This window comes from Equus caballus, chromosome 18, assembly GCF_041296265.1.
Source record: "Equus caballus isolate H_3958 breed thoroughbred chromosome 18, TB-T2T, whole genome shotgun sequence".
Taxonomy (NCBI): Eukaryota; Metazoa; Chordata; class Mammalia; order Perissodactyla; family Equidae; genus Equus; species Equus caballus.
Window position 1 is genome coordinate 37,470,033 of NC_091701.1, and position 16,224 is coordinate 37,486,256.

Below are 16,224 nucleotides of genomic sequence, written 5' to 3' on the forward strand. Positions count from 1 at the left end.
AACTTTTTCTGTAATAAACCTCAGGAGTGCAGGCCACCCAAATGTAACTATTTCTTTTTGGTTTGTCAATCAGAGTTAGATAGCTCATCTTTTGTCTTTGGCTTTTATCTAGAGGAGTCATACACCAGCCCACTCTGTAACTTCCAATACCATAAGAGATGCATATTAGGCTATCTAAGCCTTCTCATTGAATTCTCTCTGATTAGATTCAAAGTGATAACTAGGTACATTCATCTTCTCCCTTTTGTTAGAGAGGAACTGAAAGCTTGCAAACATTTCTTTTTTTAAAAAAATCTTCTTTACAAATCCTTCTTTAATATCCTCAGTAAAATTGCAAAGCTTAAGTGCTTCTAATTCTCATACATGTTCTTTGAAACGCTTCCTTTTTGTCTAGCATCTCACTTTGATGTCTTATCATTTGTACCCAAATTTCCACTTTAAGATCTTACTACACTGTGAGGATAATTCTGATGTTGGGAAGTCATCATTGGCAAATTTCTATCATAATAACGCCCCTCTAAATGTGCTCAGTTGACCTTTTTCCTTTTAAAGGGTGGCACAGTATGTGTGCTGTGTTTTGAGCATAGTAGATGTAAAAAAAGGTGACTAGAGTTTACTGAGAATATGCCACACGAAAGGTACAGGCATACTCCGTTTTATTGCACTTTGCTTTATTGAGCTTTGCAGATATTGTGTTTTTGCAAAAGGAAGGTTTGTGGCAACCCTGTGTTGAGCAAGTCTGTCAGCACCATTTTCCCAACAACATTTGCTCACTTCATGTCTCTGTGTCACATTTTGGTAATTCTCACAATATTTCAGAATTTTCATTATTATTATATTTGTTATGGTGATCTATGATCAGTGATCTTTGATGTTACTACTGTAATTGTTTGGGGGCGCCACAGTCTGCACCCATATGACAGTGAACTGAATGGATAAATGTTGCATATGTGTTTTTTTTTCTATTAAGGTAGCATTACTTTATAATATTATATAAATTTCCGCCGTACATAATCACATTTCAATTTCTGTGTAACTATATCATGTTAACCACCCAAAATCCAATTACACTCTGTCACGGTATACATGTGCCGTTTTACTCCCTTCGCCCTCCCCCCTCCTCCCTTCCCCTCTGGTAACACCAATCTACTCTCTGTATCTATGTTGTTGTTGTTTTTATCTTCTACATATGAGTGAAATCATATGGCATTTGACTTTCTCCAACTGACTTATTTTGCTTAGCATAATGCGCTCTAGATCCATCCATGTTGTTGCAAAGGGCAAGATTTCATCTTTTTTAGGATTGAGTAGTATTCCATTGTATGTGTATACCACATCTTCTTTATCTGTTCATCCTTTGATGGGCATTTAGGTTGTTTCCAAGTCTTGGCTATTGTGAACAATGCTGTAATGAATATAAGGGTGCATATATCTTTATGCAGTCATGTTTTCATGTTCTTTGGATAAATATCCAGAAGCGGGATAATTGGGTCATATGGTAGTCCTATTCTTAATTTTTTGAGGAATCTCCATACTGTTTTCCATAGTGTCTGCACCAGTTTACATTCCCGCCAGGAGTGTATGAGGGTTCCCTTTTCTTCACATCCTCTCCAATACTCGTTATTTCTTAGATTTTTAGTAATAGCCATTCTGATGGCCATGAAGTGGTATCTCATTGTATGTCTTCTGATTGCCCCACCGACAGGCCATCCCCTGTCTCTCTCCCTCTGCTCAGGTCTCCTTATTCCCTGAGACACAAGAATATTGAAATTAGGCCAATTAATAATCCCACAACGGCCTCTAAGTATTCAAAGGAAAAGAAAGGTCTCACATCTCTCACTTTAAATCAGAAGTGATTAAGCCTAGTGAGTAAGGCATGTTGAAATTCTAGATAGGCCAAAAGTTAGACTTGTACCAGTTGGCTAAGTTTTGAATGCAAAGGAAAAGTTCTGGAAGGAAATTAAAAGTGCTATTCCAGTGAATACACAAATGATAAGAAAGTGAAACAGCCTTATTCCTGCTATGGAGAAAGTTTTAGCGGTCTAGAGAGAAGATCAAACCAACCACAATATTCCCTTAAGCCAAAAGCTAATCCAGAGCAAAGCCCTAACTCTCTTCAATTCTCTGAAGGCTGAGAGAGGTGAGGAAGCTGCAGAAGAAAAGTTTGAAGCTGGCAGAGGTTGGTTTATGAGGTTTAAGAAAAGAAGCCATCTCTATAACATCAAAGTACAAGGTGAAGCGGCAAGTGCTGATGTAGAAGCTGCAGGAAGTTCTCCAGAAGATCTAGCTAAGATAATTCAGGAAGGTGGCTACTCTAAACAACAGACTTTCAATGTAGATGAAACAGCCTTATATTGAAAGATATCATCTAGGACTTTCATAACTAGAGAGGGAAAGTCAGTGCCTGGCTTCAAAGCTTCAAAGGATGGGCTGACTTTCTTACTAGGGGCTAATGCAGCTAGTCTTTTAAGTTGAAGCCTATGCTCATTCACCATTATGAAAATTCCACGGCCCTTAAGAATTATGCTAAATAAACTCTGCCTGTGCTCTATAAATGGAACAGCAAAGCCTGGATGACAGACATCTGTTTACAACATGATTACCGAATATTTTAAGCCCACTGTTGAGAAGTACTACTCAGAAAAAAAGATTTCTTTCAAAATATTACTACTCATTGACAATGCACCTGGTCACCCAAGAGCTCTGATGGAGAAGTACAACAAGATTAATGTTGTTTTCATGCCTGCTAACACAACATCCACTCTGCAGCCCATGGATCAAGAAGTAATTTTGCCTTTCAAGTCTTATTATTTAAAAAATACCTTTCGTAAGGCTATCGCTGCCACAGATGGTGATTCCTCTGGTGGATCTGGGCAAAGTCAATTGAAAACCTTTTGGAAAGAAGTCCCCCTTCTAGATGGCTAGAACATTCGTGATTCATGGAAAGAGGTCAAATTTAAATATTAGTAGGAAAGTGGAAGAAGTTGATTCCAACCTCATGGATGCCTTTGAGGATTTCAAGACTTCAGTGAAGGAAGTCACTACAGATGTGGTAGAAATAACAAGAGAATTAAAATTATAGGTGGAGCCTAAAGATGCTACTGAGTTGTTCCAATCTTTTGATAAGAATTTAACATATGAAGAGTTTGCTTCTTAAGGGTCCACAAGGAAAATGATTTCTTGAGAAGAAATCTGCTCCTGGGGAAGATACTGTGAAGACTGTTGAAACAGCAACAAAGGATTTATAGTACTACATAAACTTAGTTGATAAAGCAGAGGCAGGGTTTGAGAGGATTGACTCCAATTTTGACAGAAGTTCTACTGTGGGTAAAATGCTATCAAACAACATAGCATGCTACAGAGACAACTTTCGTGAAATGTAGAGTCAATCTACATGGCAAAATTCATTCTCGTCTTATTTAAGAAATTGCCACAGTCACCTCAACCTTCAGCACCGGCCACCCTGATTAGTCAGCAGCCATCAACATTGAGACAAGACCCTCCACCAGCCAAAAGATTATGACTCACTGAAGATTCACATGACTGTTAGCACTTCTTAGAAATAAAGCATTTTTGGGGCCAGCTCTGTGGCCAAGTGGTTAAGTTCACGTGCTCCACTTTGGTGGCCCAGGGTTTCTCCAGTTCAGATCCTGGGTATGGACATGGCACCACTCATCAGGCCATGCTGAGGTGACGTCCCACACAGCACAACCAGAAGGACCCACAACTAGAGTATACAACTATGTACTGGGGGGCTTTGGGGAGAAGAAGTAGAAGAAAAAATAAATAAAAAAGAAGATTGGCAATAGATGTTAGCTCAGGTGCCAATCTTTAAAAAAAAAAAAAGAAAGTATTTTTAATTAAGATATGCACATTTTTCTTTAGACCTAATGCTATTGCACACTTAATAGAGTATAGTATAGTATAAACATAACTTTTATATGCACTGGGAAACAAAAAATGTGTGCAACTGGCTTTATTTGATATTCGTTTTATTGCAGTGGTCTGGAACCGAACCTACAACATCTCTGAAGTATACCTCTATTCTACTAGATGCCCTCACATAAGAGAGGTGATGGATTTAGAAAAAAAGCATATGTGTGTGGGTGGGGTGGTGATGCACTCTTAAGGAAATTTTTTGTGTCCTTTATTCAATGAGAGAGATTAATAGCTGAGTGCAAAAATCTCCTATCACCACAAATTTTTAATTTTGTCCCCACTCTTTTCTTCTCTGTCAGTTTTGTGTTCTCTCTTCAATTGCTTTAAACACGTTGTTCATCATTTGGGCAGTCTGTAACCCAGTTCCTGAAGATTCAACTTTAAGTCCTCTCTTTACTTGCTGTTTCTTAACTTGTCCTCCGTAGCCTCCAATCTTTACTCATTGCATTGATCTGTGGAAATTTAATGAAAGTGAATACAAAATCATTAGAATAATTCCGCAAGAATGGACTCCTCCAAATCCTAAAAGTTTACCTCTCTTCACATGTAAAATAAATACCCAAGCACTGGGTAAATTCAATTTTCATTGGTGGAAAAAAAGAAATTCTGATAATTCTACTTTTTTTTTTTTCTTTTGAGCACATTCTCTCATTGAACAAATGTGTGTTTCATTTTATATATGAATTTTTTTCCCCACAGATATACCTCAAATGACATCTTGGATAAGCATGGGAATAGACTATTTTTAAGGCAATGTAATTTTCACATATTTATATCATGGATAAATTTTACTCAATAATTTAAGTACTTTCATTTATGCATCCTTGTCTTTGGTTAGCTCTAATCTAAAAGGATTGGTTCTTTATCTACATTTGCCTTGGCCATGATTTTTAATCAGAAAATGAGTTACAATTGGGTTCCAAGAAAGGTGTTGTCCTGTATTTTACTAATTTTAGAAAGTACACAGGACCAGTCTCAGAATGGAGTATGTGCAAACACCATATTATTTACAGCAAACTAAATATAATGCCTTGATTTGGCACTGCCTGCTTGATATTTCTCTTGAAAACTGTTACATATGTTTGTTTTGAGTTTCTGCCAAAATAGCAAGATTGTTAAATATCTTTCATGTACTTCTTGTTAAATGCAAGGAAAGAATTACAGATTACCTTAGCTTAACTTTTATACAACAGCCCAATGGGCACTAAACGTTTTAGAAGAAAAGAATAAATAATATTCAAATTATATAGAAAAAATCACTCTTGTAAACACAAGTGGATTGCGATTGTAACATGCCAATATTTATTTTGATACCTAAACCAACTCTACCCATAATAATGGGACCCCTTTATAAATTACGTGTAGAATACAGCGAGATTGTAATTATGCGGAGGCTGATTATCCAGGTTGTCAATTATTCAAGGCTTTTGCTTCCCCTTCTTCTTCTTCCTGCTGTCCGCCTTTCGGACAGTTCCCACCTTGTTAGTATTTCTACTCTCTGCTTGTTAGCGAGATTGGCAGGGAAAGGGAAAAGGTGTGAAAACTTAAATCAGTAGATCTTATTACTTGCAAGAATTTCTCATAAAATTGATGGTGGAAGGGTTTGAAGCTAATTGCTAAAATTATGTTGAGGATATGTGTATTTCACTTACACTTATTTATCTAGTCCTCCATATATCAGAGGGAGTTAAAAGTAAGATATAAGCCTTACAAGGAGTAAAAAATTATTTCCGATGGAGACTCTCTGAGAAAATTGTTTTAGGTGGAGACTCTCTGAAAAACCTTATATAAAATAGCCAATCTAATAATTCAAATTTTTACACTTCAGATAATTATATTAGAAAACATTACAATTTGCTTTCCAATAAATTGCTCAAACACAAATTAAACATTTACAAAACATGTCTGATAAATCTCTTTAATTGGGGAAAAATATGAATCTGAAAGTCAATATTTCATTTATTTATATTTTGCAAGCATCATAGTATACAACATACAAATTTAAATGTTGTAACTTCTTTCACTTAAAAGTTTTATACTTTTTCTTGTAGTAAATCTATTTGAAAGTCCATTTTTACAAGGTACAAAATTCACTTGATTTGAAACATGCTCCTTTTGTTCACTCTCCGTAAATTTGAAAACCTCTTGTAAACATTCATTTTTACGTTATTAAATCATAAAATATTTATTGAGCATTAACTTCATGCCCAACATACAGTAGACATTGGAGATAAAATAGCAGTAAGCAATTTAGACATTGTTTTTCCCTCACAATACTCATAGTCCAATGGCAAAGGCAGACATCAGTCAAACACTCCCACAATCTCTTTTGAACCCCATGCCCCCGTTCAGGGTGAACCCAACCACAGGATAACGTAAAGGGCAGGAGGAGGAGTCAAAGCACCCAAGTTTATAGACCTCTGTGATTTCAGGCTGACAGCAGAGCTCCATTAGCAAGAATTAACACCTTCCCCCACACGCCGCCATTTTTGCCCTCCAGCTGATTATTAGAACACACGAGACTGTGTGGGCTTACAATAACATGGTTTGTAATTGACTTATAATTATAAATTTCAAAAATTATGATAAAAACAATAACTCTATAATAACCCAGAAAATAACCAATTTACATGCTTGATATTGTATATTTATTTATAACCAAACCCTATTCTCTCGTTTCTCTCTTTTGACTCTAATGATGATCCTAATCAGCACCACTCCCAAGATTCTGTTTCCTCCCCTGGAAGGTCCCAAAATAATGCATTTTGCACTGCCTAAATTTGGCTTAAATGCTCATGTCATTATACTGTGGGAGTGGTTTATAGTTTTTAGTTTCCATATCTTACACAACACAGCTTTTCTGTACTGATAGTGGATGACAAAAATTTATCTTAGACTTCTGTGATAAAAAGAAGTAAAGAACAACATTTTGCTTGTTATAATATCTTATAGAATCAATTAATCATTGGTGATAAGTAAATCTTTTTTTTTTTTTGGTGAGGAAGATTCACACTGAGTTAACATCTGTTGCCAATCTTCCTCTTTCTTCACTTGAGGAAAACCAGCCCTGAGCTAACGTCTGTGCCAATCTTCCTCTACTTTGTATGCAGGATGTCTTCACAGCACAGGTGATGAGTACGGTAGATCTGTGCCCAGGATCTGAACCCACGAACCTGGGCTATCAAAGTGGAGCACGTGGGCCATGCAGTCACCCCTTCTTTTTTTTTTTTTTTTAGCACTGCGTATTATGATGAATGGTAGTGATCCCAATGGTCTCGTTACAGGTGCTCGAGATTTTGTCATGTTGGGTACTTGATGACCATATCTTTGCACTGACCTTCTTTGGGTATGTATCCAAATGAATGAGAAGTAACTTTGTAAATACTAAGCCACTGAGAATCTGTACTGATTATTTATGTAGCATAAGCTAGTCTAGCCATTTATTACATTTTTTTTCAAGATTTTATTTTTTTCCTTTTTCTCCCCAAAGCCCCCCGGTACATAGTTGTATATTCTTTGTTGTGGGTCCTTCTAGTTGTGGCATGTGGGACGCTGCCTCAGTGTGGTTTGATGAGCAGCGCCATGTCCGCGCCCAGGATTCAAACTGAGGAAACACTGGGCCGCCTGCAGCGGAGTGCACGAACTTAACCACTCGGCCACAGGGCCAGCCCCTTATTACATTTTTTTAAATGCCAGTTTTTCCTCAGATAACTGCTTACTTATAAGTAGAGTTAAGAAACAAACAAGCAACTCCCAAGTATGAAAATCACCAACAGGCAGTTAGCTAGAAGATGCCGATAGTAGGAGAAACAACATTTTCTCTTGAATATCATCCTCAACTAAGTTGTTAATGGAAGGAAAACAAAATAGATTGTTAATACTAATTTTAGTTTAACATGATAAGTGGTGCAGAAGAAATTCTATGTCACGTGTGTATACACATATTTAGAAAAAAACTTTGAAGGTTTTAATGAAGGGAAGAGTCTTTTCTTATAAATTGTTATAATTGAGCCCACCTATCATATTACTATGGAGGGGTAATTAGATTCTGGTGGATACAGGGGGTAGGATGTACTTTGACATAGTGGTTTTATCAAAATTAGGGCCATTAGTTTCGCTGGTTCGGATCCTGGGGGTGGACATGGCACCACTCATCAGGCCATGTTGAGGTGGCGTCCCACATACTACAACTAGAAGGACCCACAATTAAAATATATACAACTATACACTGGGGGGGTTTGGGGAGAAAAAGCAGAAAGAAAGAAAGAAAAAGATTGGCAACAGTAGTTAACTCAGGTGCCCCCCCAAAAAAAAAATAGGGCCATTATTAAAGCCATTGGGTTATTGGCTAAAAGAATATTTTGGGGTGTTACATATTTTTCTTGCATATATTTTCTAATGCAATAGAATGGGAGAATTAGTATCCTCCTGAGGGGATGACTCAGGCATAAGACAGCTTGCGGGGTGAGGATTTACCCTGTTCTTCATTGAAAGATCTGCTCTATGCTTCTAGGATGTGAGGAACCTGTCCTCTGGAATCATGGAATCACTTTTCCACAGCTGGATATCCCCAAGCCAGAATGCGTTCAATCTGTACTTCTAGAACTTGACCATTCTCCCTCTTATTTTCAATAGGAAATTCATAATTGTTGATTAGGAACATACAGAAATTCCTGTCTTGCGTACAGACAGTATCCTCTTTAATTAGTGAGGTCCCTTAGAATCTCATTTCTCCCAGTTAGGACACGGAGTATACTGAGACTCTAAGCCCAAATGACAAAACCGCAGACTCTAGTTTGTCTTATGCCGAAGTACATAGTCACCAAACCCAGCTAGGAAACAAATCTATGGTTTTTACTATCTGTGACTATTTGATAGTCTATGCCTTAGGAAAGACCACTTTTTCACCAGAAATTCCATTGACATCAAGTTACATAAATAAGCTTTTTAAAACCTCTGTCATATTTCAAAATATTCACATATAGTTGTGAAGAATTTTGTGAACTACAAAGAGAAAGGGAGCAGTTCACACAAGACTGCACAATCTCAATGCTGACACCAACTGTGAGCACTTTGGCCACTGCACACTTAGAGGGTACAGTCCACACAAGACCACTCTCTCTTCTGACACAAACTGCAAGTTTGAGTTCCCCAAAACCATGCTCAGTTTTGCTAATTTGCTAGGATTTCCACAACGCACTGAAAGCTACTATATGCACAGTTATGGTTTATTACAGAGAAAGGATGTGGAATAAAATCAGACAAAAGAAGAGGTGTGTAGGGCAGAGTAGGGGGAAATACTAAGAGTGGAGCTTCCATTGTCTTCTCCCCATGGAGTCGGAATGCATTGCTTTCTCAGCATCAGTATGTGACAATACGTATTGAGTATTATCAACCATGGAAGCTCACCCAAGCCTTATTGTATAGATTTTTCTTTGGGGTCCCATTACATAGGCATGATTCTTTGATTGATTGTCCACATGGTTCATCTCACTCCCCAGGTTAACCGATAACGTGTGGTCCAATGCCTCCACCGTAAATCACATGGTTACTATCTGACTAGCCCAAGACCCTCAGGAAAGCAAAGATTACCAACCAGGAGCTGAGGGCAAAGCCAAGACCCCATTTGGGGTAAGGTAAAATTCTTTACTTCACACATACACAACTTGTTTTTCTGAAAAGTCTTGCAACACATAATAGCAAATCTTTGAAGAACAGTTTTGTGCCTTCTGTATGTTTGTTTTTTACCTGTTTTACACCTTTTTCATCTTAGAACGTTGTTTGCTTCTAAGATATTTCTAAGAATTCTTAGTCCTTCCTTAAATTCTCTATCATTTTAACGATACTAATTTTATTGCCATACAATTTTCATTATAACTTTACTTCTAAAATTAAAGAGTGACCAAATGTTGTGGCTGTCACCAGCAAATTGGCAGTAATTCTGACTTACACTGCCTGTGTGTGTATGTGTGTGTGTGTGTTTGTCTTTGCCTAGTCAATATATGATATTTAGTGGTGGGGCTGGCCCAGTGGCCTAGTAGTTAAGTTCGTGCACTCTGTTTTAGAGGCCTGAGGTTTGTGGGTTCAAATCCTGGGCACAGTCCTACACACAGCTCATCAAGCCATGCTGTGTTGGTATTCCAAATACAAAAAATAGAGGAAGATTGGCATTGATGTTAGCTCAGCGACAATCTTCCTCAAGCAAAAAGAGGAAGATTGGCAATAGATGTTTGCTCAGAGCCAATCTTCCTCTCCAAAAAAAAAAAAAAAAAAAAAAAAGGGTATTTACTGGTAACTCTATAAGATTATAGAAGTCATCTGAGGTCAGATAATAACTCTAAACAAGTCATTGGGTTAAGTCACACAGATTCAATGATAAGAGCCTTCATTTTTGTTTTTTTAAACAAAGAGTAAAATTTATACATACTTATATAATCAAACAATAATTAAATAGAGAAATACAGGTTACCAATTTATCATGCAATAATTGAGAGTATGTACTCTTTAACCAATAACTTTTTTAAACTAAATTCCTTTTAAGATCTACTAGTAGGCACTTGATAAACAACTTTAATTTGAACGTATATCTAAAGGCAATACAACTACACCTCTAAAAATATTGGCTATCATTCACTTTTTTTGTGCATTCATACATGCATTTCTTTTCTTTTTTTAAAAAGATTGGCACCTGAGCTAACAGCTGTTGCTGATCTTCTTTCTTTTTTTGCTTTTTCTCCCCAAATCCCCTCATTATGTAGTTGTATATTGTAGTTGTGGGTCCTTCTAGTTGTGGCATGTGGGATGCTGCCTCAACGTGGCCATATGAGCAGTGCCATGTCTGCGCCCAGGATCTGAAGCAGCGGAACCCTGGGTGCCGAAGTGGAGAGCCCAAACTTACCCACTCCACCACGGGGCCGGCCCCCATGCAATTCTTGGATTAGTCTGAAATCTTCGTGTAGAGCACATCAAAGGAGAAAATCTACAAAATGGCTAAATGCACATACAGTTAAGGTTTAAAAGATAGAGCCAAGTAAGGGAATACTATTTACATATCCTTAAAACATTCAGCTTCTTAATCTAAGCTAAATAATTGGCCATATAAATAAGAAAATTCAGTAGAATCATTTTATCCATCTTAATTAAAATATTTTTTCCTGAGAACTGCTAATGCTGTTTCGAAGATCCTTCTCTCTAGTGCTTGTGCATAATTCAAAGAAATAGGTGGCTAAATTATTATCAGTCTTACCACACAGGTAAGACATAAACTTTGAATTTCTAATTGAATTTTAGGAGATGATTTTTAAGTTTTCAGGTTATTAAGCAGGGTAAATATGAAGAATTCCTTATCATGCTAAGCTGCTGACAGAGACAGACAGATCAGAACAAGCTCCTTGTTTTTTAAAACAAGTGTGAATAATAGAGTCAGTCTCTCCCTCTGTCTCTCTCTTTTTGGTGCTATAGGAAAGAGTTACACCTCCTGAAGTTTTCCAGTGTAGAAGATGCTTGTTCCCTACTACTGCTTGTCACGATTATCCCCATTTTATTAATTTTTACTCCTTTTAACTCCTTTAATTCTTTTCAAGTAGATTATTACACTTCTTACTTCCATTTTGTAATTGATAAACTCATCTCTAAAGTTTGCTCAGTTATCTTTTGTTGTCATCGTTGTTGAGAGCAGAGAGGGAAGAAGTGCATGTGTTAACAGCCCAGGGTTGACTAATGCACATGAAGTTACTAAGACGCCATCAGCAAAGATATTAAATTGTGCTCAAATTAGGAATTTAACTTTACATTACTTAATGGAATTATTACAATTTTTTGTCATGGAGGCTAGGCATAAAAATATTAGTTATTAGTTTTTAAAAAAGCATTAAGGACAGAAACAGTATTATAAAGTATTAATTTGTACCAGGCCTTTCTAAAACGTCAGAAATGTTCCAGAGTAGCTGTACTATATTTTTGCATTCTATGCCTTTCTAATATGGGGATCACAGAGATACTTATAAAGGTGTGAAGAAACACATTCTTTAAAAATACTGCTATATTTTCAGAGTTTTTGATTATGCTATGTACTTTGTGAAAAATGAATAAAATGGTTCTGGGATTTAGGATACAGTGTTTTTCTAAGCTTGTTTGACTATGAAACTTATGTTCCCTGGGGCACCTAAAAATTACTTTGTGGGCCTACCAAGTAATTTGTCACTAATCTACTAAGTAATTTACCATTTTTTTTATTCCAATGACCTACAAAATATTTTATTTCATTAGACACACAAAGATATTTTAGGACCAGCCTTTGGGAACCATAAATGCATTACCACATACAAGGACAATTGTATCGTAGTGAAAAAAGTGTAAATATTACAGGAGATCAATTATCATTGTACTTATATGTCAATGTTGGGATAGAGGTGTATTTCATTTATTTTCTATGAATGCCAGCAATTAAGGATATGCTTATAATTTGCTGAGCTCATGAAAGAGGAAAGATTATCTCTTCAGAAGGCAGCAGAAAAAACAAACTTAAGCACAAATGTCTATGAAATTGTTAAAATCAAATTGGTAGTGAGCAAAAAGGAACTGCAACATAGACAACTAGGAACACTTTTCAGAAGAGTAATAAGTGGCTCCATATCACATTCTAATTCTACTCTAAGAATATCTCCAGCAACTAGCCTTTCTCAAGTCAATTAACATTAAGAAGGTGAGGCAGGAATCATATAGAACACAGCAAGTGTGAACAATAAACTACCACGTCATATAATATTAAAAGCAAATGTGTAATATCATACTTAATGGTAGGAAAGTTGGAGCTTTCACACTAAGATCAGGAACAAAACAAAGATGCTTCCCCTCACTACTCCTTTTCAACATCATGCTGGAAGTACTAGCTAATACAATAAGACAAGAAAAGGAAATAGAAGGTATACAAATTGGGAAGGAATAAATAAAATTGTCTTTATTCACAGATGACATAATAAACTATGTAGAAAATCCAAAATAATCAGGAAAAAACCCTTCTGGAACTAATTAGTGACTATAGCAAGGTTGAAAGATATAGTTTAATATACAAAAGTCAATTGCTTTTCTGTATACCAGCAATGAGCAAGTGAAATTTGAGATTAAAAACACAATATCATTTACATTAGCTCTCTAAAAATGCAGTACTTAGGTATCATCTAACAGAATATGTGCAAGATATATATAAAAAAACTCCGATGAGCGAAATTAAAGAAGAACAAAATAAATTGAGTGAGATTCCATGTTCATGGATAGGAAGACACAATATTGTCAAGATGTTAGTTTTTCCCAACTTGATTTACAGATTCAATGCAATCCCAATTAAAATCCAAGCAAGCAATTTTGTAGATATTGACACATTGATTCTAAAGTTTATATGGTGATGCAAAAGACCCAAAATAGTCATGACAAAATTGAAGGAGAAAAACAAAGTTGGAAGATTGATACCACCCAGCTTCAAGGCTTATTCGAAAGCTGTAGTAACCAAGACACTGTGATATTGGCAAAAGAATAGATAAATAGGTCAATGGAACAGAATAGAGAGCCCAGAAGTAGATTCACATAATATAGTCAACTGATTATTGACAAAGGAGCAAAGGCAATGGAATGGAGCAAAAGTTTGCAAAAAATAATACTGTAACAACTGGATATCCACATGACAAAAACAAAAATGATCTAGATGCAGATCTTATACCCTTTTCAAACATTAACTCAAAATGGATCATGCACTTAATGTAAAATTTTTATGAGAGAACATAGGAGAAAACCTAGATGACCTTGGAAATGGCAATGACTTTATTTTTTTAATTTTTAAATTCCTTTTAATTTTTTTATTTTTTTTGAGGAAGATTAGCCCTGAGCTAACTACTGCCAATCCTCCTTTTTTGCTGAGGAATACTGGCCCTGAGCTAACATCTGTGCCCATCTTCCTCCACTTTATATGTAGGACGCCTACCACAGTATGGCATGCCAAGCAGTGCCATGTCCGCACCCGGGATCTGAACCAGCAAACCCCGGGCCTCCAAAGCGGAATGTACACACTTAACTGCTGTGCCACCAGGCTAGCCCTGGCAATGACTTTTTAGATACAACACCAAAAGCATGGTCCATGAAAGAAATAATTGTTAAGTTGGACTAGATTAAAATTAAAAACTTCTGCTCTCTGAAAGACAATATCAAGAGAATGAGAAGACAAACTACAGACTGGGAGAAAATATTTACAAAGCCCACATCTGATAAAGGACTGTTATCCAAAATATAAGAACCTTTAAAACTCAACAATAAGAATACTTGCAACACAATTAAAGAATGGGCCAAATGGAGCTGGCCGGGTGGTATACCAGTTAAGTTCACACACACTGCTTCAGAGGCTGGGAATTCGCTGGTTTGAATCCCAGGTGCGGACCTAGTACCGCTTATCAAGCCATGTTGTGGCAGCCATCCTACATACAAAATAGAGGAAGTTGGGCACAGATGTTATCTCAGGGCCAGTCTTCCTTAGCAAAAAGAGGATTGGCAGCGGATGTTAGCTCAGGGCTAATCTTCCTCACACACACAAAAAATGGGCCAAAGACTCTATGTGAGCCTACCCCAAAGCTGATTTACCGATGGGCAGTAAGCATATGAAAGATGTTTCACATTTTATGTCATCAGGGAGTGTAAATTAAAAAAAGAAATGAGATACCACTACACACCTATTATAATCATCAAAATGCAGAATACAACACGAAATGCTAGTGAGGAAGTGGAACAACGGGGACTCTCATTCATTGCTGGTGAAAATGCAAAATGGTATAGCCACTTTGGAAGACAGTTTGGTGGTTTCTCACAAAATTAAACATATTCATATCCAATGATCCAGCAATCACACTCCTTGGTGTTTACCCAAAGGAGTTGAAAACATGCCCACACAAAAATTGGCACATGGATGTTTATAGCAGTTTATTCATAATTGCCAAAACTTGGAAGCAACCAAGATGTCCTTCAGTAGGTGAATGAAAAATAAACTATGGTACATTGAGACAATGGAATATTATTAAGTGCTAAAAAAGAATTGAGCTATCAAGCCATGAAAAGACATGGAGAAAACTTAAATACATATTACCAAGTGAAAGAAGCCAATCTGCCAACGCTATATACTGTATGATTCTACTATATGACATTCTTGAAAAGGCAAAACTACGGAGACAGTAAAAAGATCAGTCGTTGCCATGGTTTGGTGGTGGGGAAGGGAAAAGGGGTGAATAGGTAGGGCACTATTGGGGCAGTGAAAACACTCTGTATGATACTATAATGATGGATATATGTCATTATACATTTGTTCAAACCCATAGAATGTATAATACCAAGAGTGAAGCCTAATGTAATCTATGGAGTTTGGATGATTATGATATGTTATGATATGTCAATGTAGGTTCATCAATTGTAACAAATGTACCACTCTGGTGAAGACGTTATAATGAGAGAGGCTATACATGTTCCAGGGGCAAGGAATACACGGAAAATTTTTAAAAATTAAAAAAGTAAAATAAGTAAATGTATAGCATTTTATTTATCACTTTAAGTTTTAAGCACTTTTGCATATTAAATTTAGAAAGCTGCTTTATGTTAACTTGGTATGTAATTTACAGCTGCTAAAGATGAAATTTTGTTAAGTCTTAAAAGTTGGAGCACTGCTCCTGATGTTATTTATTTATAACATAATTAACATGATTTCTATCACTTTGGTTTATACATTTTTTTCTAGCATCATAATCCACCATTAACTATGAGAGCCATAGTCAATCTGGGAAAAATTGACACTGATGAAATGAAAAGAAAAAATAAACATGCAAATAATTTGTTTCAGTTTGGGCAAGGCCTTATTTGTAATGTTTATCCAGCAAAGCATGAGAAGAAAATTGTTTCAAATGTCTTAAATTCAAGGAGATTAATTTTTTGGTAGAAATTCTTAACTTTAAGAGGGCTTCAACAATTAAGCATTGATTTTTGTTTGTTTTCTTCTGAAATTGTATTGTAGATACCTCTTTCTCTTTTTTATTTCAAAAGGCAGGTGTTAACTTAGCTTTAAAGAACTCGCCCCATTTCCAATTACTGCTCAATGCCTTTGTTACCAAGCCTTCCTGAGTGATCATGAATAATTTTAAGTTATGTTTCAGGCTCTGGGACTAAAATGTCAAATTAGAAAGAGAAATGTGGGCCAAGCATCTTCCCTTGTGTCTTCAATAAAATACCCTAAAATTGAGAATTCTCAAATGTTTGAGT